Below are 23,832 nucleotides of genomic sequence, written 5' to 3' on the forward strand. Positions count from 1 at the left end.
TAAATCATGATTTTGAGCACTACATTTGTCCGAGTAGTCAGAACTGTTTCCATTTTCGAGGGATCTCAAATTATTTATGGCATAATGATCAGCATCGCTTCTTGGGATCATTTCGGAAAATATCCAACATAGAACTAAGTGAATCCATCACTGTCTTTCAAATGGCTCTGAGCACTATGGGACTTAACATCTGTGGTCATCAGTCTCTTAGAACTTAGAACTACTTAAAGCTAAGTAACCTAAGGACATCACACACATCCATGCCCGAGGCAGGATTCGAACCTGCGACCGTAGCAGTTCCGCGGTTCCAGACTGAGCGCCTGAACCGCTAGACCACCGCGGCCGGCCACTGTCTTTCATCCACGTGCTAGGATTTGAGCTCCGTTACACAGGAGCTACTTGTTTTCCAATGTCATTTGAGAAGCTCTTTGATTGATCTTACACAGGTCATAGTGTGTTATTTCATTCATTTCAACAACAGAAATTTTCATATAACTATCATACTACTGAAGCCAAGTGTTTAACTTAGTTCAGCTTTTCATTACTGTGTTGCATGTTAGAGCTAGTCACTCGACGATTTCTATTACACAGAGTCATTGACGATCGCTCTGGATAGTCACAATTATCGCCGGATTTGTAGATTTCAAAAATTAAAATTAGATACATCTTTGTAGAATGTCATTGACCAGCTTCACTCATGATAACACCAAGTCTGGAGCTGATGTAGCATGAAAGAAGAGAGTACAGCCACTATAGAGTATCATAGGCACTGCGAAACGTGGACCGATAGATCCCGTTACATAATGGTAATACTGGGTGCAGCATTTTCTCGAAAGATGCGGAGCTGTTTATGAGTCGATGAACCTCTTATAACTACCGACTACTATCAGGAATTAATGACACTGTGGTTGTTTTAGCGAAATGAATTGGGCACCTCGTTACAACTACTATTCTCTCCTACACATAGAGGACTGTTGCTACGATATGTAGGTTCAGCAAGCATGATCGTTAATCTTGACTGGATGTATATTTGGGAGTACTACTCATTCAATCTATAAAATGTTATTTGTGTAGGCATTATTAATTGTACAATTTTGAATGTTACACGTAGCAAATGTAATCGTACATGGTCAGATTATCATTATATTGATGGTAAGTATCCTCTGACGAAAGAATGAGATATTCATTATAGAACAGCAGTGGAAATAGGTGCACGGAATGGAGTAGCGACTCGCAGACAAACTATGCTTCGGCTTCCTAGTAGCTGCTGCAGTGAATGATAATTATTTGAATTGTTACAATATGAATAGTTATGGGTTATGAATGAAACGACTTGGAAATAATAGGCTGACGAAGATAGCATCGCCGTTATGACACGTATGTTGATACAGTAAAATTATATTTGGGTTCTCCCCTGGCTTTTATAGTATTAATGATATAACGTACAATACTAGACTAAAACATTATAAACACTCACCATAGCGAGACTGATTGCCACCTAATGGCGATAATCAATATACGTAATCGTACCGGTAACGGGTGAGTAATATATCTAGCGATAAAAAGGCAGCAGTTGGGTAAATCCACTGAAATGAACGGCTTTGACATAGGACAGATAGTTATGGCCCGGCTACTGAAAAACCAGCTTGTTGGAAAGGGCAAAGCTGTTCAACTTTTAAAGTGCTGCTGTCGTGAGCATATGTGGAAAACTATGAAGAGCTGTGTTCCTTCCTAAAAATGAACGATTATGTCATTTCAGTTCCAAAGCAGAGTACAGGGTATTGGAGACAAATTCTTCAGATGTGTCCTTTATTCTTTATCACGATCGGTTCTGCAGTGTTTTAGTTCCATCATCAGGTGCAACAAAATAAAGTGACGTTGCGATCTTAGAAACATAGTCGGATGACTCAGCGTTCATTTTCCGGCACTTTCTCGCTACGTTGTCGACGTCTAACACAGAACTATTACTCATGGTGCCGCGAGATCGTTCTGTGTTGTTTTATGTTTCACGTTCTCTACTTAGTGAAAAGTTGATATTGAATGCTGGGTCTCTTTCCTCGATAGGAACATGACTTCATTTTATTTCAAAAGCTTTGGTGCCTCAAAATAAAGTACTTTCAGCTAAATCGCTCTAAGTCAAAAGATTGGTTGAAAGATGGGTGAGAGGGGGTGTGATGGCATTCCAACTGTGTGATATGCCCGTGGTAACTTTGGATAGAATTGTTGTAAAATTTGGTGGCAATGTGACAGCACCAACCCATCTTACAGTTCACTTTTGAGCTGTGGCCTCTTTTTCTACATGTGACAACAGATTGCTGTCTGAAGTGTCGCGGAACTCGAGGGTGACATCGCAGGACGTCACGAATATCTACCATTAAAGAAGAAGTTTGTAGGCTAGGCAGCTTTGAGCCAGTTTTCCAACACTTAGTCGCAATGGGAGACAATTACGGAGATTAGAAAAAGTGGTATATATACGTGCAACTATTTCCCACAATTAACGGAGCTCGCGTGAAAGTTGACAGAGTCATTCAGTACGCCTTTAAAAATAAACCTTACATAGTCTTTTACTTCCACATCAACTTTGCAGAAACGAGAACCACTTGCATGAATATCAAGAGCTCAGATGGGAACCCTGTTGTAAGCAAAGAAGGGAAAGCAGAAAGTGAAAGGAGTATATAGAGAGTCTATACAGGGGCGATGTTCATGAGGACAATATTATGGAACTGGAAGAGCAGGTAGGTGAAGATGAAATGGTAGCTATGATACTACGTAAAGAGGTTGACAGAGCACAGAAAGACCTAAGTCGAACAAGGCCCCGGGAGTAGACAACATTCCATTAGAACTACTGACGGCCTTGTGAGAGCCAGTCCTGAGTAAACTCTACCATATGGTGAGCAAGATGTATGAGAAAGGCGAAATTCCCTCAGACTTCAAGAAGAATATGATAATTCCAATCCAAAAGAAAGCAGGTGTTGCCAGGTGTGAAAATTACCGAACTATCAGTTTAATAAGTCAAAGCTGCAAAATACTAACGCGAATTCTTTACAGACGAATGGAAAAATTAGTAGAAGCTGACCTCGAGGAAGATCAGTTTGGATTCCGTAGAAATGTTAGAACAAGTGAGGCAATACTGACCCTACGACTTATCTTAGAAGAAAGATTAAGGAAAGGCAAACCTACGATTCTAGCATTTGTAAACTTAGAGAGAGCTTTAGACAATGTTGACTGGAGTACTCTCATTCAAATTATGAAGATTGCAGGGATAAAAAAGAGGGAGCGAAAGGCTATTTACAATTTTTACAGAAAGCAGATGGCAGATATAAGACTTGAGGGACATGAAAGGGAAGCAGTGGTTGGGAAGAGAGTGAGACAGGGTTGTAGCCTATCCCAAATGCTATTCAAACTGTATATTGAGCAAGCAGTAACGGAAACGAAAGAAAAGTTCGGAGTAGGTATTAAAATCCATGGAGAAGAAATAAAACTTTGAGATTCGGCGATGACATTGTAATTCCGTCAGAGACAGCAAAGGACTTGGAAGAGCAGTTCAACGGAATAGACAGTGTCTTAAAAGGAGGGTACAAGATGAACATCAACAAAAGCAAAGCGAGGATAATGGAATGAAGTCGAATTAAGTGAGACGATGCTGAGGGTGTTAGATCAGGAAATGAGACACTTAAAGTAGTAAAGGAGTTTTGCTATTTGGGGAGCAAAATAACTGATGATGGTCGAAGTAGAGAGGATATAAAATTTAACTGGCAATAGCAAGGAAAGCGTTTCTGAAGAAGAGAAATTTATTAACATTGAGTATAGATTTAAGTGTCAGGAAGTCGTTTCTGAAAGTATTTGTCTGGAGTGTAGCCATGTATGGAAGTGAAACATGGACGACAAATAGTTTAGACAAGAAAAAAATAGAAGCTTTCGAAATGTGGTGCTACATAAGAATACTGCAGGTTAGATGGGTAGATCACATAACTAATGAGGAGGTATTGAATAGAATTGGGGAGAAGAGGAGTTTGTGGCACAACTTGACTAGAAGAAGGGATCTGTTGGTTGGACACGTTCTGAGGCATCAAGGCATCACCAATTTAGTACTGGACGGCAGCTTGGAGGGTAAAAATGGTAGAGGGCGACCAAGAGATGAATACACTAAACAGATTCAGAAGGATGTAGGTTGCAGTAAGTACTGAGAGATGAAGAAGCTTGCACAGGATAGAGTAGCATGGAGAGCTGCATCAAACCAGTCTCAGGACTGACGACCACAACAACAACATCACCTACAAACATAGGCTTAGACTGTGATACCTTTAAACTTTTTATTTAACCTATGAACGGGCTAATGAGTAGGCTCGTCCAACTGTCCATGTTACATGGTTTGGCAAAAGTAATCATTCGTTACTTTATATTTCGTCTTTCTATTTTATAATCCGTCGACGTATTGTTGTATATCATCAGGAATTGAATATTCGAATGGTTCATTAATGTTACACACGATCGTATGCGAGATAGTGTGATGAAATTACTCTCCACTGACTTGGATTCTACCTGTGCGCATTCAATCTGAGGTGTAAATTCGGAATTTGAAAGGAAAGTAAAAATGCGATGGTTTCTCAGAAAATAATAAACTGCATTTTCTTTTCTCAGCCAAAAACAATGCTACAAATGTGAAATATTATTTATGCATTATTTGAAGCATCCTGAGTGAGCACGCCAAGCTTCTGTAAATTCTGACAGAGAGCGTAGCAGCATGAGAGTTTCAAAGTAGCCTCTGTAGTTGATGAACGCTACAATTAACGTACTGTCATTGATTTTCTCACTGCAGAGGAAGAAACTGTGATGAATATTCACAAACGCCTGGGCAAAGTCTGTGGAACATCTGCTGTCGACAGAAGTACAGTTAGTCGCTGGGCATGGAGAGTGATATCATCAGTAGATGGTTCGGCGGGGCTCCACGATTTACAGCGGTCGGGGAGACAACCAATGGCTGTCACTCCTTACACACCTGACCTAGTCCCTTTGGATTTCCACCTGTTTGAGCCATTAAAGAATGCCATTCCTGGAAACCATTTTGAGGATAATAGGGAGGTGATTCACCGAGCACTGGCTCCGCCACGTGGACTAGGATTGGTACCGACAGGACATACACGTCCTTGTTTCGCACTGGTGGAAGGACACAGAACGGGGTGGAGATTACGTGGAAAAATAGGGTGTGTAAGCAAAACATAAATCTTTCGTGTATGTCATTCTCGTTACATCGACAGGGGATCTCAAGTTGATTGCGTATTTCTAGATTTCCGGAAAGCTTTTGACACCGTTCCTCACAAGCGACTTCTAATCAAGCTGCGGAGCTATGGGGTATCGTCTCAGTTGTGCGACTGGATTCGTGATTTCCTGTCAGGAAGGTCGCAGTTCGTAGTAATAGACGGCAAATCATAGAGTAAAACTGAAGTGATATCAGGTGTTCCCCAGGGAAGCGTCCTGGGACCTCTACTGTTCCTGATCTATATAAATGACCTGGGTGGCAATCTGAGCAGTTCTCTTAGACTGTTCGCAGATGATGCTGTAATTTACCGTCTAGTAAGGTCATCCGAAGACCAGTATCAGCTGCAAAGCGATTTAGAAAAGATTGCTGTATGGTGTGTCAGGTGGCAGTTGACGCTAAATAACGAAAAGTGTGAGATGATCCACATGAGTTCCAAAAGAAATCCGTTGGAATTCGATTACTCGATAAATAGTACAATTCTCAAGGCTGTCAATTCAACTAAGTACCTGGGTGTTAAAATTACGAACAACTTCAGTTTGAAGGACCACATAGATAATATTGTCGGGAAGGCGAGCCAAAGGTTGCGTTTCATTGGCAGGACACTTAGAAGATGCAACAAGTCCACTAAAGAGACAGCTTACACTACACTCGTTCGTCCTCTGTTAGAATATTGCTGGGCGGTGTGCGATCCTTACCAGGTGGGATTGACGGAGGACATCGAAAGGGTGCAAAAAAGGGCAGCTCGTTTTGTATTATCGCGCTATAGGGGGAGAGAGTGTGGCAGATATGATACACGAGTTGGGATGGAAGTCATTACAGCATAGACGTTTTTCGTCGCGGCGAGACCTTTTTACGAAACTTCAGTCACCAACTTTCTCTTCCGAATGCGAAAATATTTTGTTGAGCCCAACCTACATAGGTAGGAATGATCATCAAAATAAAATAAGAGAAATCAGAGCTCGAACAGAAAGGTTTAGGTGTTCGTTTTTCCCGCTCGCTGTTCGGGAGTGGAATAGTAGAGAGATAGTATGATTGTGGTTCGATGAACCCTCTGCCAAGCACTTAAATGTGAATTGCAGAGTAGTCATGTAGATGTAGATGTAGATGTAGATGTTGAAAAAAGAATTGTTGGAGAAAATAAATGCGGTGCATTAATTTCTGAGACACCTCGTATTTATGCATAGCTTACATGCAAATAAATGTTATCCTCAAAGAGACATTGAAACCTAATCTCTCTTAACTGTTTATGGGGATGGTATGATGCTATAGGAAATCTGAATGGAGAGCATCAAGTTTGTCCAGATCAACTGAATTTTTGGCTGAAATGTTGAAGACAATCCATTGATCTCTTCTTATCTCCAAAACAGCGGGCCAACTTATATCTATAAGGAAAGAGATAGCTGTACAACAGAATAAGAGAGCTATAAACGCTGTGCCAAATATTGGTCTTGGAATGAACGGACGGACGTTTTCGCTTCTAATCATCGAAAGTGAGAACACTTTACACATGCAGCTGCCCTCATCTTCCACCTGGAAGTGAATAATGTTGTGATCAATACCATGGACATTAGCTTTTTAATACTGTTGGTTCTCATTTTAGAAAAAGTTTTCGAAATCAGTGAATGACCTTATAATGTCTCATTTATGATCAGCGGTTACTATTTTCTAATGTCAGAAAAATCTGCCTGTTTTAACCCACCACCTCTATTTACTTTATCAAAGAGAATTCAGTCTATTTTAGTGGCGGTCGGACGAGTGAGAGGGATAGCGTTTACATGTGGTACGAGGGTGACTGTTACCATGTGCCTAAGCCGATCTTCTATTTACACAGTCCTTCGTATGCTTATGGGTATGTACGCTTAACGACATTAGAAGAATTATAATGCTTAGCGACAATACTGGACGGATACATCACTTCTTGAACATAGTATCATAGTTTACATACGCTAGAAGTCAGTATACGGGGCCTAGTCAATGTCACACAGTCTCTTGTCACTGATTACATTTTTATTTGTATAACAAATAACAAAGCTGGTTGTGGGAATTGTAGAGGTGACCGTCGACCTTAGTAGACCTAGTCCTAGGTACAGGACTTCATCCATTTACGTCACTGCTCATCTCTACAGTTCTCACAATGTCACCTATTACTCGTTTACTACTAGAAATATCCGGTGCCTTACTTACACCAAAGTTCTTGCATGTATAGGTAAACACATCCTCTATAAGCGATACTTCTCATATATTGTTATGAACTAACATTTCATCAGCTGTAATTACTTGGCGAGATTAGGACTTTGAAGCTCCTGAGTAGAACGACCTTTGTAACGGAGTAGATCATAAAATTCTGTGTCTTGGTCATATATTTTGTTTATTAAGATTGACTACCCGTTTAGATATAAAAACAGAGCTACTCTTCGTTCTGTAGTATTGAATACGCGCCTGTGCGTAGCTGTTGGGTTTAAAGCCAATAAGGCCGAAACTGGTTATCAATTTTAATAAAAAAGGACTGTGACCGAAGACACAGAATTTTATGATTTATAACAATTAATTTCGCTTCTGGGCCACCGGTAGACCATCACCTTCGCCCACTTGAATCACGCTGACGCGTCTCAAACGTCTCCTAAGCACGTGCAGTGTAATTTGGTCTCCTCGATAGATGATATGATAGTGTCTCACCTCGAATCCTAAACAAGACTAACGAAGTAGCTGGCACGGGAAGTACGTGTACGTTATCAGTTATCAGCTAGGGTACTGATAATGATACCCTTACATCGTGAGAGCTTTACAGTAGAACTGTCGTGACGTTAGCGCTTCCCGGCAGGGGACCGGGTGTTGTGTGTCCTTTATCACCATTTTCATCATCATTGACACGTAAGGCGCCGAAGTGCCGTCAACTAAAGACACTTTCAATACGGCGGCAGAACTCCGAAGGGGATATACAGGTCAATAAATTCCATACGATCATTTCTTTTTTGCACTCTATAATTCCTCCGTATCTGGTCAGGAAGGCAGAGTTCAGAAGCCTAGAAAGAAAGCTGAGAAAGACAATCTGCTTACGGAATGGCTATCCGAAATATTGCCCGGTCCTGCAGGGCGGGGGTCGAATCGTTGAGCCAGCTTCCCAGCATTCGTAATACGCAAATACGAGGCTCAAGATATTTCTCAAAGGCCTCGGATAAAAAATGCTATTTCACAGAGACAAACATGGCTACATGTAAGTACGCTATTTATCGCAACATGGATGGCACATGGCTCCGAAAGAAGTTTTCCAGAGCTGGTATCATTAATTATTCACATAGGGGTTTTAACAGAGAAAAAGAGGGAACGAAAATGAAATAATGGGTGATTGCATTAATTTTTGCAATGGGTTCAGGATGGAAAAGAGGTCTGGGACGAGAGTGCCATTGCTGAGCATCAGAAAGCATAAGATTCAATGTTAGGAACAGGTAAAAGAAACAATTAAAACTGTACACTTTTTCAGTTAGAGGCATGTTTAGTGTCAGAGTATGCCCCAACACCGGCGCTGATACCAAATTCGAAGAAGTTTCATGAGGAATTGACAAGTACCTTGGAAAAGATAAAGCCTCAAAGAGATACAGTTCATACGAAGGATTTGAAAGGAGAATTAAGTGCATTGGCGGATGGCGGATGATGAAATAGCAGGAAGATGTATAGAGGATGTCATAAAGAAAGACTAGTAAACACATGCATTACATTTCTTTTGAAAATTTAAATGCTTTCTTACCCCCACAAGACGACACATTAATGCACGTGGTACAGTCATTAAAGAGATTTAAGAACAGTCATAAACTGCATCACAAAAAAATTTCTAGTCCTAGGGTGAATCATGTAAGGGTATAGAGAGGCAATGAACGCAGAATAAAAGGCATAAATAAGTTGAAAGATGCTTTCATGAGGCAGCGTATGAAGCAAAGGGGAAAAGAAAACATACTCCAAAACTCTGGAATGAGAATTAGAGAATGGTATGATCATTTGAAGACACTGCTTACCGAAGAGAGATTCAGGTCTAAGAGTATAGATCTGGATTTAGAGAACAAGTTATCTGCTGGAGATAAAGACGTAATAACTACAGCAGAAGTAGTAACATCCGTGAAAAAAAAGGGAAATCTCGTCGACCAGGAAAAATACCGACTGAGTTAGCGAAATATGGGCAAAGTGTGTTGTAAGAAAGTTTAAATCAGTTGTTTAATGCGTAGATGTCAAAGGGAGACGAAGTGCCCAAGGAACGGAAAATAACATACCTGAGTCCAGTTTATAATAATAGTTTTAATAAGGTAACTGGAATCAGTGCTATAAACTCTTTGCATTTTCTCATTTTTAGGGTACTGAAAGGCGATCTGTTTTAACATTTAAGAAAACCAGTTTCTACACACTTTACTGTCATCTTCAGGTCTTAAAAAACTTTTGTTGTTAACCTCTCGCACAACCTCCACTTCACAACTTGTGCATGGGGTTCAGCGTACGATGAACAAAACTTTCAAAAAAGGTTTTTAAGAGCTGAAGGTTACATACAGCAAAGTCTGTTGAAACTATTTTTCTTATATAAAGAAATATTTTATGCAATCTTGACTGTTGAATGGTTTTTAACAGTTATAAACTTCATTAGTGGGTTGTTTGGTCGGATACTAAACGGCGTAACAGAGGGGACGTTAATGAACTGTGTATCATGGAAGTGTATCCTGGAAGAAAAGACTGCGACTCAGAACTACATTTAAACTACACTTCTGTCATCATCGTAACTGTAACCCGCCCAATACGCTGAAATGGAATACCGCAATCGTTCATGAAGCAAGATAGGGCCTTTTCTTTGCCCTGTCCGTCCACACATGAAGTAGTACTGTGTCTAACGAATTGGCGTAGAGGACAAGCCGAACTTCTAAAAACTATCCACTACCGTAGAAATTTATTTATGCTAATATGGAAATTTATTTCCTAATTCAGTATTCCCCGGAGCCAATTAATCTTTCCACAGACGGTTTCTTGCTTTGCGAATAAAATAACCCGCTGTGTGCTCTATTACAGCTTGCCGCTTTACGAGACATGACTTTTGGAAAGGCTTTCTGTAAGCATTCAGCGTTCCGACGAAGGCAAAATATGGCAGACACGCCGCAAATGAGGGAACCGAGAACGGGCCCTGCGGAGCCATTAGCGATAACGGGGAGTCGCGACTCGTGTGGTCCGGGAAATTGGGCCCGCAGCCACCGGCCACACTGGCGACCGATTCGGCGCTCTTCTTTTAATGAACAATCTGCGCAAAACAACCGAGCTACCACACTGATGAGCGCCGGCAGCCTCTAAGTGCAACCTAATCCCATTTTCGCAAGGATTGCCGGCTTCGCACACTCACGGCCTTTTGTGCGCAACCTAAAGCCGAAGGCACAGTAGACGAAATGCGAAGAACTAGAGAGATGTGTCACATCGTCGCTATTTCAGAACATTGATACATAGCTGCTGTAACGGAACACAGTATTTCTGATTAAATCTATTCACATCGTTTTATTTACAACTTTCTTAATCGAGTTTGGCAGATATATAACGGTCAACCAGTTTCGACTCAAATAAGTATCATCGGAGCTAAAAGTCCAGTGTCAGGTTGCACATGTAGCACGTCCAGGCGTCATCAAGCAGTCATTCAAGTCAGTTGGCTTTAAGTAACAACAACGAGTAACTGAAGATCTATTGACATGTTGTATACGTAACAAGATACCAGATTTTGAATTCTTACGATTTTCACCATGAGTATTTTATGATGCCTGCATCTTATATGAACACAATCAGTACTTTATGACGGCCTGATAGACATGACATGTGACGATAAAGATGCAATGTTGTGGCGATTTCTGTACATACAAATGTTAACATTTACTTTTGACGTGCCAACACATCATTCATGTCATATGTTGTGCATCTGGAGAGTTAATGGAACGATTTTGAGTGCATCTGGCAAAAGATGTTTATAATAACCCGTAAGAAGATCTGACGATGGTACTGAAACTTCCTGGCAGATTAAAACTGTGTGCCGGACCGAGACTCGAACTCGGTACCTTTGCCTTTCGCGGGGAAGTGCTCGGGAGGTATGAGACGAGATACTGGTAGAAGTAAAGCTGTGAGGACGGGTCATGAATGGTGCTTAGGTAGCTCAGATGGTAGAGCACTTGCCCGTGAAAGACAAAGGCCCCGAGTTCGAGTCTCGGTCGGGCACAAAGTTTTAATCTGCCCGGAAGTTTAATTTCATCGCACACTCTTCTGCAGAGTGAAAATCCCATTCTGATGATGGTACTGCAGTATTACCAAAACCGGTCATCCAGAATAGTGTGTTTCATTGAGAAGTTTTTCTTCTCCCAATAAATTGGTATTTTAATTTTTTTTTCTCTGTTAGATTTTTTTTCTCTTCCAACCTTTGATAGGCGGCAACTTGCAGCCAGCAACTGACCGACAATCCGGAAGTTTGTACTGTTAAGAACATGCACTTTAACGTTGTGTAGATGAAGAAATTTACTTCATTCTTATTACGTCTTATGCAACAACATTCTCAGATTTCCCGGACAAGAAAAGCTCTTTGCACTGGCAGGAAGAGTTTCAAATTAAAGGCCTCGTAGTTTTGGCCAGGCTAATCTCTTTGTCAAATAGCACTATATGAGTATTATGTCTCAAATACATTACAAGTTGCGTTTCTGTAGCAGTGAAAAACACTCGGTGAAACCGAATTGAACAGCTATGCGTATGGTACTCCACAATTATAAAACGATTGTTGCCCGAAGGCTGAGTTCCTCAAGTAAGGCGTATTTATAATACGGAAGCTAGTGTAGTCTGTCGGTGCGTCTGTTTCTCCGAGGGTACTGGAAGCAAGTTACGCAAATATATACAATACTATGTGACTTTCATTTTTCTCCTAACCTAATAACTGTCAGTTTACAACGAACTGAGACTGGTAGAAGTGACAGGATTCGAAAATGATTACGACAGATTGCGAACTTCCCGCATTATCCACGACGCTGTTCTTCCACTTGTGAACAGGGCCGTTCCGACATTATTGTGTAACATGTAAGGTAACGCATTTGATTAAAAATATACTTGACATCAATCACAACTAGAGTCTAAATTATAATTTGAAACTTGTAAAACGCTGGCAATAAGGAAGTGCTCTTCCCTTTATGTGACACTTCGATTTCAGTTGCCTTGTTCTTATTTTCAATATGTCACAGCTCAATGAAATTAATATTTGTCACAGTATTGCGCTTAATAAAGACGGATACTGTATGAGCCCCATTTCCTGAGCCCCAGTATGAAGCAACACAACAATTTACATCCGTTGTCGCGCTAGATGTCCATGGACCACTATTGAGGATCAACACGATAGCAGTTATGAAGATCAGCACACCAGTAAGTGAACATCCTTTGGCTGAGTGGGAGCGGATCGACCAAATGTTGTAGTCTCAATGAGAAAGGAAGGTATGGACTAAACTCGGTAGTTATGGGAATGTTGAAAGGACAAACTAAGGCCGCCAGATTAAATTTCGCACTGGAGTAGAGAAGGAAAGTGATTTCATACCGATAGCAGGTTACATGTAAGAACAAGAGTGTGTCTTATACCGTACCAAATAGTTATGGCCATGCGTATCGCCCAATTAGTGCGACATTCTACCGGAAATGTGTCCACCAGGGCCAAAGGTGTGACCGAACATTGTGTCATACTTTGGGGATCGGTATCAGCAAATGGTTGGGGCATTGTGGGTACTGGACCATCTGATTTCTAGACAATATTAATGCCAAATGCTGGAGAATATATTGCTTACTTCTGTTCGTCAGAGATTCTCTGGAAGCAGAATAATAGTACAGTATGACGGTTTCCCAGTCCTCATAGCGAACAGCGATGAACTCTGATCTGAAGTGAACGGCTCACCTCCCAAAGGTGCTGACCATATTACTGTTGAGCACGCATGGACAGAGTCGGAGGACATTATTGGAAGTAGACGACCACCACCAACAACCAAGGATGTGGTGTCCGACGACGTTCGTGAATCGTGGAAAGAGATGTTACAGAATAACAGATTCATCCGGAAACTTGTTGTCTCTGTTGCTCGGTGGCTAAATGCAGTTACAGAGGAGGACAGAAACTGGACACATGGCGTAATCTATGGTATTATGAGGGAGAAAAATTTGTTTAAGGTATATTAATATTTGGTTTTTCCTGTGATTACTTTTATTGAGCATTTAAATTACTACGAACAAAAGTTACATTTATGTGTTTTATTTTTTTAAACAAAAAATGTGAGCAACAAGTTATAAATGTTTGTGGGATAACAGAAATGATATTCAATTTAAGGAAGAGGAGAGGAATATACATATAAATCATTCACTCTATTTCTCTCTTTTGAGTCGGTCCATGGACTCTTGATATTATTTTACCTCCAATGACCAATGAGACAAAGATCAAGATGGAAATATTTTCTTCTAAATGGCGCATAACGCCAGTGCTGATGAAGTCCTGAAAACACAACGATTTAGTCAGCTTACGTCAAAAGAAGGCATCGCATTAGTTTTTCTCTTTATTTATTTGTGGGGAGGATGCCAGTCCCCACGAAAGCTTAAAAGAAATATTATTTTCGTTTAATGGCAAGAAGCGAGGAGAATATGCACAGCGAAACAGCGATAAAGCCTATGGCGTAGACTCAGAACCGAGCTGAGTCCCTTACTTCCACAATTACATAACCCTGGAAGCTTTAAGCATGACAATTGTTGTCAATAAAATTCTTCTAGGTTTGAGGCGGCATTGTCATCTGTAAAACTGCGGCGTTTCGGCAACTGTTGCAAGGCGCCTTCGTCAGGGTGTATTGCCAACTAATGAATGAGCACTAGTTTGGATAGTTATATACCATGAAGGGGTGCCTCCTCACCCTCACATCCAATGACAGCGCCCCTCCATAGTATATAAGTACACAAACTAGTGCTCATTCAGAAGTCAGCAATACATCCTGAGGAAGGCGACTTGCAATAGTCACTGAAACGTTGTAATTTTACAGATGACAATGCGGCCTCAAACTCAGAAGTATTTTACTGATTGTGACAATGGCGGCGGAAGACTACGTTCACACTACAATTGTTGCTGAACTAAAAACTCTTACCATGAACTAAAATTTATAGAATTGATAATATTCGAATCCAGAAAACACATCTGAGAAATTTATAGACTAATCAAATCGTATGATATAATCTGTAACGTCTCCTCTTCTTGTAAACACTTACAATAACAGGAATAACAGATTCTGAATCACTACGTGAATCTATTTTTTACTTACAGTACATTCCACTTCTAAAGCATGCGAAACAGTACAGTATTTGGCAACAAAACCAGACTGCACGCAACCTCAGCAGTGGCTAAAACATACAACCCCTAGAGCTCTATGTCTGGTAGTCTGCTCAAAATGGCCACACCGTAGGGTCCCATACTCTGACAGTGCCAGCCATCGCCGCGTCTCCTATTGGTCTGGTGGTAAAGGGCGCTAATAAGTGCGTTGAAGTCTTCCTGTTATATTCTTGTGTATACTAAAATTCTGTTCCCCTTTTCGTCATGCCACTATTTCTAGTCTAGGACCAAAATATTTTTACGAAAGAGTTCAAGGCTTCATGTCCACTTTCGAATGCTTTCGTGCTACAGTCCGTCCCCAACACAGCGGTCGGATTGTGGCAACGGCCATTGCTCCCTAGCCACCAAAGTGTCACTTGCTTGTCGCAGAAACTGCTTGCAATCTATGGCGCATTGTATTTATCTGGTTTTGGCCTGTGTAATGCTCTTTATAGATGTCTGTATGATTTCCCATGGGAAAAGTCTATAAACTACCGAATTAAAGTGGAACAGTACCTCCGATGGAACTGCAGTTTACAAACTAGGTTGTGAGCAACGTAATAAAATCTATATGGGTCAAACAGGAAGATAAATTAGAACCAGGTTTCAAGAACACGTCCACAAGTCTAGTACTTCTGCTTTAAGTATGCTTCTGATAGTTTCCAAACGTGCCATAGGCAGCATGCGTAGGAATTTGAAATATCTGTGTGTGTTGTATAAAGGAGATTAAACGGATTTTTAATCATTTTAAATTACTTACAGAATATACCTTAAATGAACAAAAGGATATGAAGAATGAATATTTCCATGAGAATTTCACTGGCGTTTTATTATAGTACCTGAAGAATAAGTTGGTTACTGCATATGCATTGGCAGCTTATGTAATCTTTGTTCCTTTATATGACCTCTACCTTGGTTAACCATATTAGCGTATTTGAACATAAATGATACAGACGTACCCATTAGTTGCACTCACGTATATCTTGTAATGGTTATGAGATTCTTACATATCCTTCTTCTTACATTCATTTCTTTTTACAAGGTATTCTCTATCTAGTAACGATTATAAAACCTTCTCCTTAAAGATCTTTAATGACTACATAACCATAGTTAATCATAATAGTTTTCTTCAATTATATGATGATGACTTACAGTGATGACGAGCTATGTTTTCTCTGTGAAGTACTGGAAGGTTAATCAAAATGTTTCAAACTCTTGGCGTATTTTTTTGATTTTATTAAGACATTTTATGGTGTTGATCACAAAATATTGCTTCAGAAGTTGGACCATTATGGGATAAGTGGAGTAGCTCAAAATTGGTTCAACTATTACTTTAGAACAGGTAACAAAAGATCATTATTAACAATGTTGAGAATGACTGTGATGTGGTGCTTGAATTGGGTACAGTCAAATGGGAGTTGCCTCAGTGATCAGTGTTGGAGCTATTCCTGTTCCTTATTTATATAAGTAATATGCCCTCTAGTATTACAGGTAACTCTAAAATATTTCTGTTTACTGATGAAACTACCTTGGTAGTAAAGGATGTGTTGTGCAACATTGGCTCACTTTCAAATAGTGCAGTTTGTGACCAAAGTTCATGGCTTGTAGAAAATAAATTAATGCTAAATCACAGTAAGACTCAGTTTTTACAGTTTCAAACAAACAATTCAACAAAACCTGACGTTTTAATTTCACAGAATGGGCATATGATTAGTTAAACTGAACATTTCAAATTTCTATGTTTTCAGACAGACAGTATGCTGTTGTTGAAAGTTCATGTTCAGGATCTTGTTCTAAGACTTAATGCCGCCATTTTTACTACTTGAATGGTATCTGAAGTGAGTGATCATTTGACACGAAAATTAGTCTACTTTACTTATTTTCATTCGCTTATGTCATATGGTACTATATTTTGGGGTAACTCTTCCCAATCTAAAAGGATATTTTTGACTGAGCAAAGGGCGGTTCAGGTAGGATAACGAATCTGTTGTCGACCCCTGTTCACAAGTCTGGGTATTTTGACACTGGCTTCTCAATATACATATTGCTTACTGTCATTTCTTGTTAACAGGATTAGCTTATTCCCAAGAATAACCAGCATTCACTCAGTTAATACTCGGCAGAAATCAAACCTGCATTTGGATCGGACTTCTGTAACTCTTGTGCACAAAGGTGTGCCATATACTGCTGCATACATTTTCAATAATCTACCACTCGAATTCAAAAACCTTCGCAGTAATCCACGCGCTTTCAAATCAGAACTGAAGAGTTTCCTCATGGGTCACTCCTTCTATTCTGTCGAGGAGTTCCTTGAAAAGTTAAGCTCATTCTTATTATATTTTTCATTGTGTTAACTTAAACTTATGGACTGACTTTTTCGGGTTGATAAACATTTATTTTTAACTGTTATTACTTTATGTTGTAATTTCATGTAATGATACATTCTATGGCCTTGGAGATTTGCTCCTCAGTTTGGTCCTACGAACTTGAAGATTAAATAAATAAAACAAACAGTGGATTTTGTTATAGTATTGCTTATATTTCTCTATTTCAAAATATAAATAATTCTGGAGATACACTGACCACTCATAGGTTTTTGGCAGCTCAGTTTTAGCTAGGTCTGACCCTGTATGATTAGTTCTAACGCAGCAGATTAACATCCACTGTTGCTACGAGATGCATAGTATTGTTATACAGTCTACTTTGACATGCTTACTACTGTATTTTCCATATTCTCCATAAAGATTTTCATAAAGTACAATTACAAAAGTTTTCATTCTCCAGATACATACCAGTAACCATTATCAGTAATTGTTTTCCTTTAACTTTACCAGTCATCTATCTGAATGACTGATATGACAAAGCACAGGTTACATACATCGTTATATACTTAATAACCTTTGAAGACAATGGCTCTAAGTTGTGTCATAATTGTTCCTGTTATTGCTTACTTTATTCAGAAAGTAATAAGTTTTGAAATGGTTACTTCTCTGTTACATTTCAGGAAGAACATTTTTTATTATTTTACTACAATATTCATATTGACTGATGTATTTATTTTAAATACATTTTACTACATTTAGCAGTCATCAAACAATGCAATGTAAAATGATTTTCGTCAAAGAGGTTTCTTCATTGTATGTATGTCAATAAGAGTTGTCTGGTTCCTATCCTTACATGTAATTGGTGATGCATCTATAAACATATTTTTCTAACCATGATGGTAACTCTTTTGGCTTGATGTATCATTTGATTACCTAGAAGTATAGCTTACCCTAGAGTACTTGAGAATCTCAGACTTAATATGTGGTAGTTTACATACAAGTTTTTATCTATGGTTGTATATATCGCAGCTTAATGTGATAACACTAGTTCTAATCCTAAATGTATGTCACACAATTTTTAAGGTGTAAGTTTGATGTGTGTTGTTGACAGCAATGATTTCTCGAAGAATAATAGTACATTTTGTAGTAATAAATCTTACTTCCCTAATCAGGGAATGCCAAAAATTAACTGGTCAATTAAGCTCCATGTTTATATAGCCATGTATTCCAGGTACAGGTAATCTGACACTTAAAGAATTACACCACCTCCCACCTGTATTCTTAGTTTCACATACCTGACACCATGATTTGGCTATCCAGTAATTGAGATATTACCCATCACCTGAGTTCCAAATGCCATGTAGACAGGCAAATACCATTTAAACTCCAGAACATGATTTATGGTACAGATTAGGTGTACAAGAGATTTACACTATCCATTACTCGAGGTGTACATTTTGTACCATGTTTCGCTTTAGGTTTAGACTTCATGCATGTATGCCACCTCAATGATCTGATTTACATCACCTACCACATCAGGTTGTTAATAGTACATTATGCTCTAAGATTTACATTCCTTAGGATTACATTCATATGTAGACTTTTCACTGAAATGTGCCAGTAACCAACAAATAAATTGCATATGCGAATACCCATTATATCTAAATGGATTTATTCAGTGGTATGACCACTTGATTTCATGTGCTAAAGTGAGATAGTATTGTAGAGTTGTTATCAGCTTATGGTTTCTATAAGACCCAAACAATACCTGATTTGTTAGTCACTTTAACACAATTTTTAGGATGGATGGGGTGCATTATTATTAAAGTGTTTCTACAATTGCTTTCAATACTTCTCGTGTGTTTATTGCCCTTGTCGCCCTATACACATAATAACCTCATCTGTGACTGTTTGTAATGTTGTACTCCATAATAATCCGTTAAATGACATCTTTAACAGTGTTTATTTCAGCTATGAGACTTCTTATTAGATATAACACTGTAGAACAGGTTATGTATTTCTATCATTACTCAGAGAAATGACGCTGTGTATTTTTTGTACATCTCTTACTGTGATCTTTGACAAGACTAAAGAACATTTGTAACCTTTTAGGTATTCATACTTTGTGTGTGTTTTAACTTGATTTCTTTGATGATCACGTAATATTTATACTGTTGTCAGTTACAACATTCACGTATTAAATTACGAGTTATCACCAACATACACTACTGTAATTGTGCCTGTATCGTATCTGCATTAATAAAAATCATTAGGACAGTTATGTATGTTGTACATTTGGTACCATCACGTTTGACGAAAATCTATGTTTGATTCATTAATGCACTTTGTGTAAGTAGTGTGGTTTTAAAATTACCATTTCAATTCTTCCAGTTTCTATTATGCTTATCTATATTCTACATTCGTTTTCGTTTTTGCTACACCTTACTGTTTCTCCTGTGAAAATGATTGTAATAACCGAAACCAGCGGAGAATTAACATACAATTGAACATATAATTACAAAAGGAGCCACAGTTGCTGGCAACAAGTGGCAGCTGTGATGGACACACATCAGTGGAGAAGTTTTTGGTGCACGAAAACCCTCTCCCTCTCTTTGAGTCATCCATTAATTTATTTTATCTTGAGAGGTTAAGAACTTTGATATTGGACTGGAGTGCCAATTCCTCAACTTTCTTGCAGTCTTCGACCCTCTCGAAACGATATAGTGAAATCATTTCGTTCATTTTTTCAATATAGCAAACTCTTTTGTCTCTCCAGAAGGCATGAAACTGGGTTAGAATCCCTCTCCAGAACAAAAATATTCATAAATTTACTTCAAGTCATACCATGTGAAAATCAACAATAATTAGTGAAAAATGCATACATGGTGACAAACAATTAACAGTTGCTTTTTTTGTAGATAGATGATAACGACTGTGGGTGATAGGGTCGATTCCCAAACAGATGAAAGGATTTCTATCCTCATTTTAAATTAAAACATCTAGCTGATGATGAAAAAAGTCGATATCTACTTCTGATTTTACCTGATTAACATACAGATCAATTGCTGGGTATAAGTCACCATCACAAAACGTTACGTCTTCGTTCTTCAAGTTTAAAGACGTACACACTTGATTATTCGTGGACAGAAGTATATTAAATGTCTTTCATCGTTACTTAATAGGGAGATAATAGTCTTCAGATGATTTTAAAGAGATTTACATAGTTTATTTAGGATTTAGATTTGCTAGTTAGCACTGGCGAAAAGTTTGACATCTCAATTCTCTTATGTCTAGTCAGCAATGAAGACCGTTTCTGCAATCGAGTTTTGGTTAAGCATTCAAGGTTTTCTTGATTAGCAATGGCTACAGGTATGGGTTTCAGTCAAGCTTCAGAACTACGAAGTTCGCCTTGTCGTTTGAAGTGCGAAACTATTCACAAGTATTAGTTCATGAATCAAAAGTACAGTGAAATTACTGATTATTCTATTTTAATTTTAAGGTTTCCACAAAGCCGTTGCCGCTATTAATAATTTCTTTCTGAATTGGTTACTTCAACAACCAGTTTATGCAAAATCACACGTCAAAGGAAATATTCTTAGTAGGAGTGGGAATTCCTTTTAGAGAACAAAAATATTTTCTGCAAATCACTTGTTCATAAAAATGTTTAATGTAGCGTAAGCATTACTGAGTGCTTTCTGTGACAGACATTGTTGTCCCAGATTCTAATGAGTGTCATAATGTTACTGAAATATTGTAATACAGCTGAGTTTACAAGCATTAAGAGCAGGTTCACGTCCGACAACATATTTCCTAGTATTTGAAGTATCGTATCATTTTACATCTGGTTTATTTTCCATAAAGAACAATTTTCTCTAGTCGTCTCCTGTGGTATCCACTTTTATAGTCAAACGACTGTACAGGAAAGAAGTCAGCGGACGCGCAAGACAGTTACGTTATGTTGGCTGCATGTAACTCAGGCAGAACCAAATTCAGATCGTGCTTTTGGACGTGATAGTAGCTAAGAGAAAATAACTACTGCAATTTTTAAGTGTTACAATGGGGAAATATTGCCTATACAGTATTTTGTAGTCTATCGTTACATTAATATACTACCCTACTCACTAACCATCAGAAAGTGAGGCGAATAAAGTACTATCAAAAATTAATTACAAATTTTTGAAATAGAAATTGTTGAAAAAAACAGAAATTTTCATATACAATACAAGGTGAATCTGTTATGAAAATAAAGTAATTTGATTCATTTGAAAATATCACATGTTCTATGTTTTAGGAAGAAAGTTTTCTCTGAAAATGTCATGCAATATATTTAAGAATATTTTACGCTCATTCCCACGATCAAGTTGTCGATCTATGACACTGCACAATAATTGCAATGAAAACTTAGAATCTGCAGTGACAGCTCACTAGCACAAGATAAGAGCCTAAAAATCAGCTAGCTACCTTAAAAACTTTCAGAGCACAAGACAAAATTGCAGTCTCGTGTAGCCTGTCTGGTATCTGTGTTAACCGTCCTACCCTCTCAGGCAGGATACACAATATTTATTTTCTGTCATTAGTTAGTTATTTTCAGTTTTCATGGATCACTTCACACGATAAATCGTAATAATGTGAAACACTTCATTCTACATTCACATCGCAAATTAGTTTGTTATTATGGTTACATGCTGGACATTTATGTTATATATGGAGAAGTAAATTAGTAATTTTCACCCAACACTGTTTACACAGTACTATAATAGAAATTCTTTTACAGAATAGAAGAAGTTGTCACGGACAAAATTCAGCAGTTTGTTTTCAAATTCCATTTTGTTGTGTCTCAGACAATTTATATCACTGTGTAAGCACTCAGAATTTTTGATGCACCATTTTGCATCCTTTTTTGTGCTAGAGAGAGGCTTAATTTGGGGTAATAAATGGCATTTTTAGTTCTGGTATTTTAAATATATATACGTAATTGTTCATTCTGAACGGTGGTGGATTATTCACAACAAAGATTAGTCCCAATAGCGCTCATGAGGTAAAAGCATTAGTCAGAATTCCCAACTCCTTAAATAAATCTCTACAAGATTATTGAGGTTACCACGTATTATCCTTACAAGATGTTTCTGAGCAAGGGATACTTCCTTTCTTAAAGATGAGCTACCGTAAGAGATTATTCCATATGACTTCATTGAACAAAAATATGGAAAGTATGTCAACTATCTAAAATGTCTCTCCTCAAGATTATAATTGATTCAAAGTGTAAATGTTGCTCAACTACGTTGTTGAAACAGTTTCAAAAAGTGCTTTTACTAGATTAAATTCTCATCAATATGGACAGTTAAAAGTTTCTGCCCCTATTCATTATTTCCTCACCGTGTGTTACCTTATCACTGGTGTGGTAACACTAGATATCGTAAACTAAGTATGTTGTGGCTTTCTAAAACTGAGGATAGCACCATTCATTTAAATCCAGTCATTGACACTCTCAAGAATATTGTTTACTGTTTCTTCTTTTCTATGCATATGCTTTAAGTGATAACAAAAATTGTGTCATGTTTAAAAAGGACTAATCCCGCTTCTTGTGTACTAGATGTAAGATTGTGTACATATGTGAGAAGGAACAGAGGACCCACGATTTAACTTCTAGGGAACCCCAAACATGATATCTAAACAGTCAAAATTAGGCCCCTGGACTGTATTGGTTCGATTTCTAAATACGTATGTCATATTACATTATCCACGGTTAGCTTTGCAAATAATAGTATTAAATCACAGTCAGGGAGAACACAGATTCACACACCCAAATGCCGTAGATAGGTGGCAGAAAACACCACCTGGAGCTTTTGTGTTACACTACTGGCCATTAAAATTGCTACACCACGATAATGACATGGCACAGACATGAAATTTAACCAATAGGAAGAAGATTGTGTGTTATGCAAACGATTGGTTTCAAGGAACTAACACAAGGTTTACGCCGGTTCAAGTGGTTCAAATGGCTCTGAGCACTATGGGACTTAAACTCTGAAGTCATCAGTCCCCTAGAACTTAGAACTACTTAAACCTAACTAACCTAAGAACATCACACACATCCATGCCCGAGGCAGGATTCGAACCTGCGACCGTAGCGGTAGCGCGGTTCCAGAATGTAGCGTCTATAAACGCTCCGCCTCCCAGACCGTCGTTGACGCCGGGCCGCACGGGATTACCCGAGCGCTCGAAGGCACTGCAGTCATGGACTGCGTGGCTGGTCCCGGTGGAGGATCGAGTCGTCCCTCGGGCATGGATGTGTGTGTTTGTCCTTAGGTTAATTTAGGTTAAGAAGTGTGTAAGCTTAGGGGCTGATGGCCTTAGCAGTTACGTCCCATAAGATTTCACACACATTTGAACATTTTTGTTGGAGCCGGTGGCAACACCTACAACGTGTAATGAGGAAACTTCCCAACCGATTTCTCACACACAAACAGCTGTTGACCGGTGTTGCCTGGTGAAACGTTGTAATGCATCGTGCAAGGAGCATAAATGCGTAACATCACGTTTCCGACTTTGATGAAGGTCGGATTATAGCCCATCGTATCGGCAAAACGCTGCTCGCGTTGATGGAGATCCAATGACTGTTAGCAGAATATGGAATCGGTGGGTTCAGGAGTGTATTACTGAACGCTGTGCTGGATCCCAACGGCCTCGTATCACTAGCAGTCGAGATGACAGGCATCTTCTCCGCATGGCTGTAACGGATCGTGCAGCCACGCCTCGATCCCTAAGTAAACAGATGAGGACGTTTGCAAGACAAGAACCATTTTCACGAACAGTTGGACGACGTTTGCAGCAGCATGGACTATCAGCTCCGAGACCATGGGTGCGGTTACCCTTGACGC

Source organism: Schistocerca gregaria, chromosome 2 (genome assembly GCF_023897955.1).
Source record: "Schistocerca gregaria isolate iqSchGreg1 chromosome 2, iqSchGreg1.2, whole genome shotgun sequence".
NCBI classification, from domain to species: Eukaryota; Metazoa; Arthropoda; class Insecta; order Orthoptera; family Acrididae; genus Schistocerca; species Schistocerca gregaria.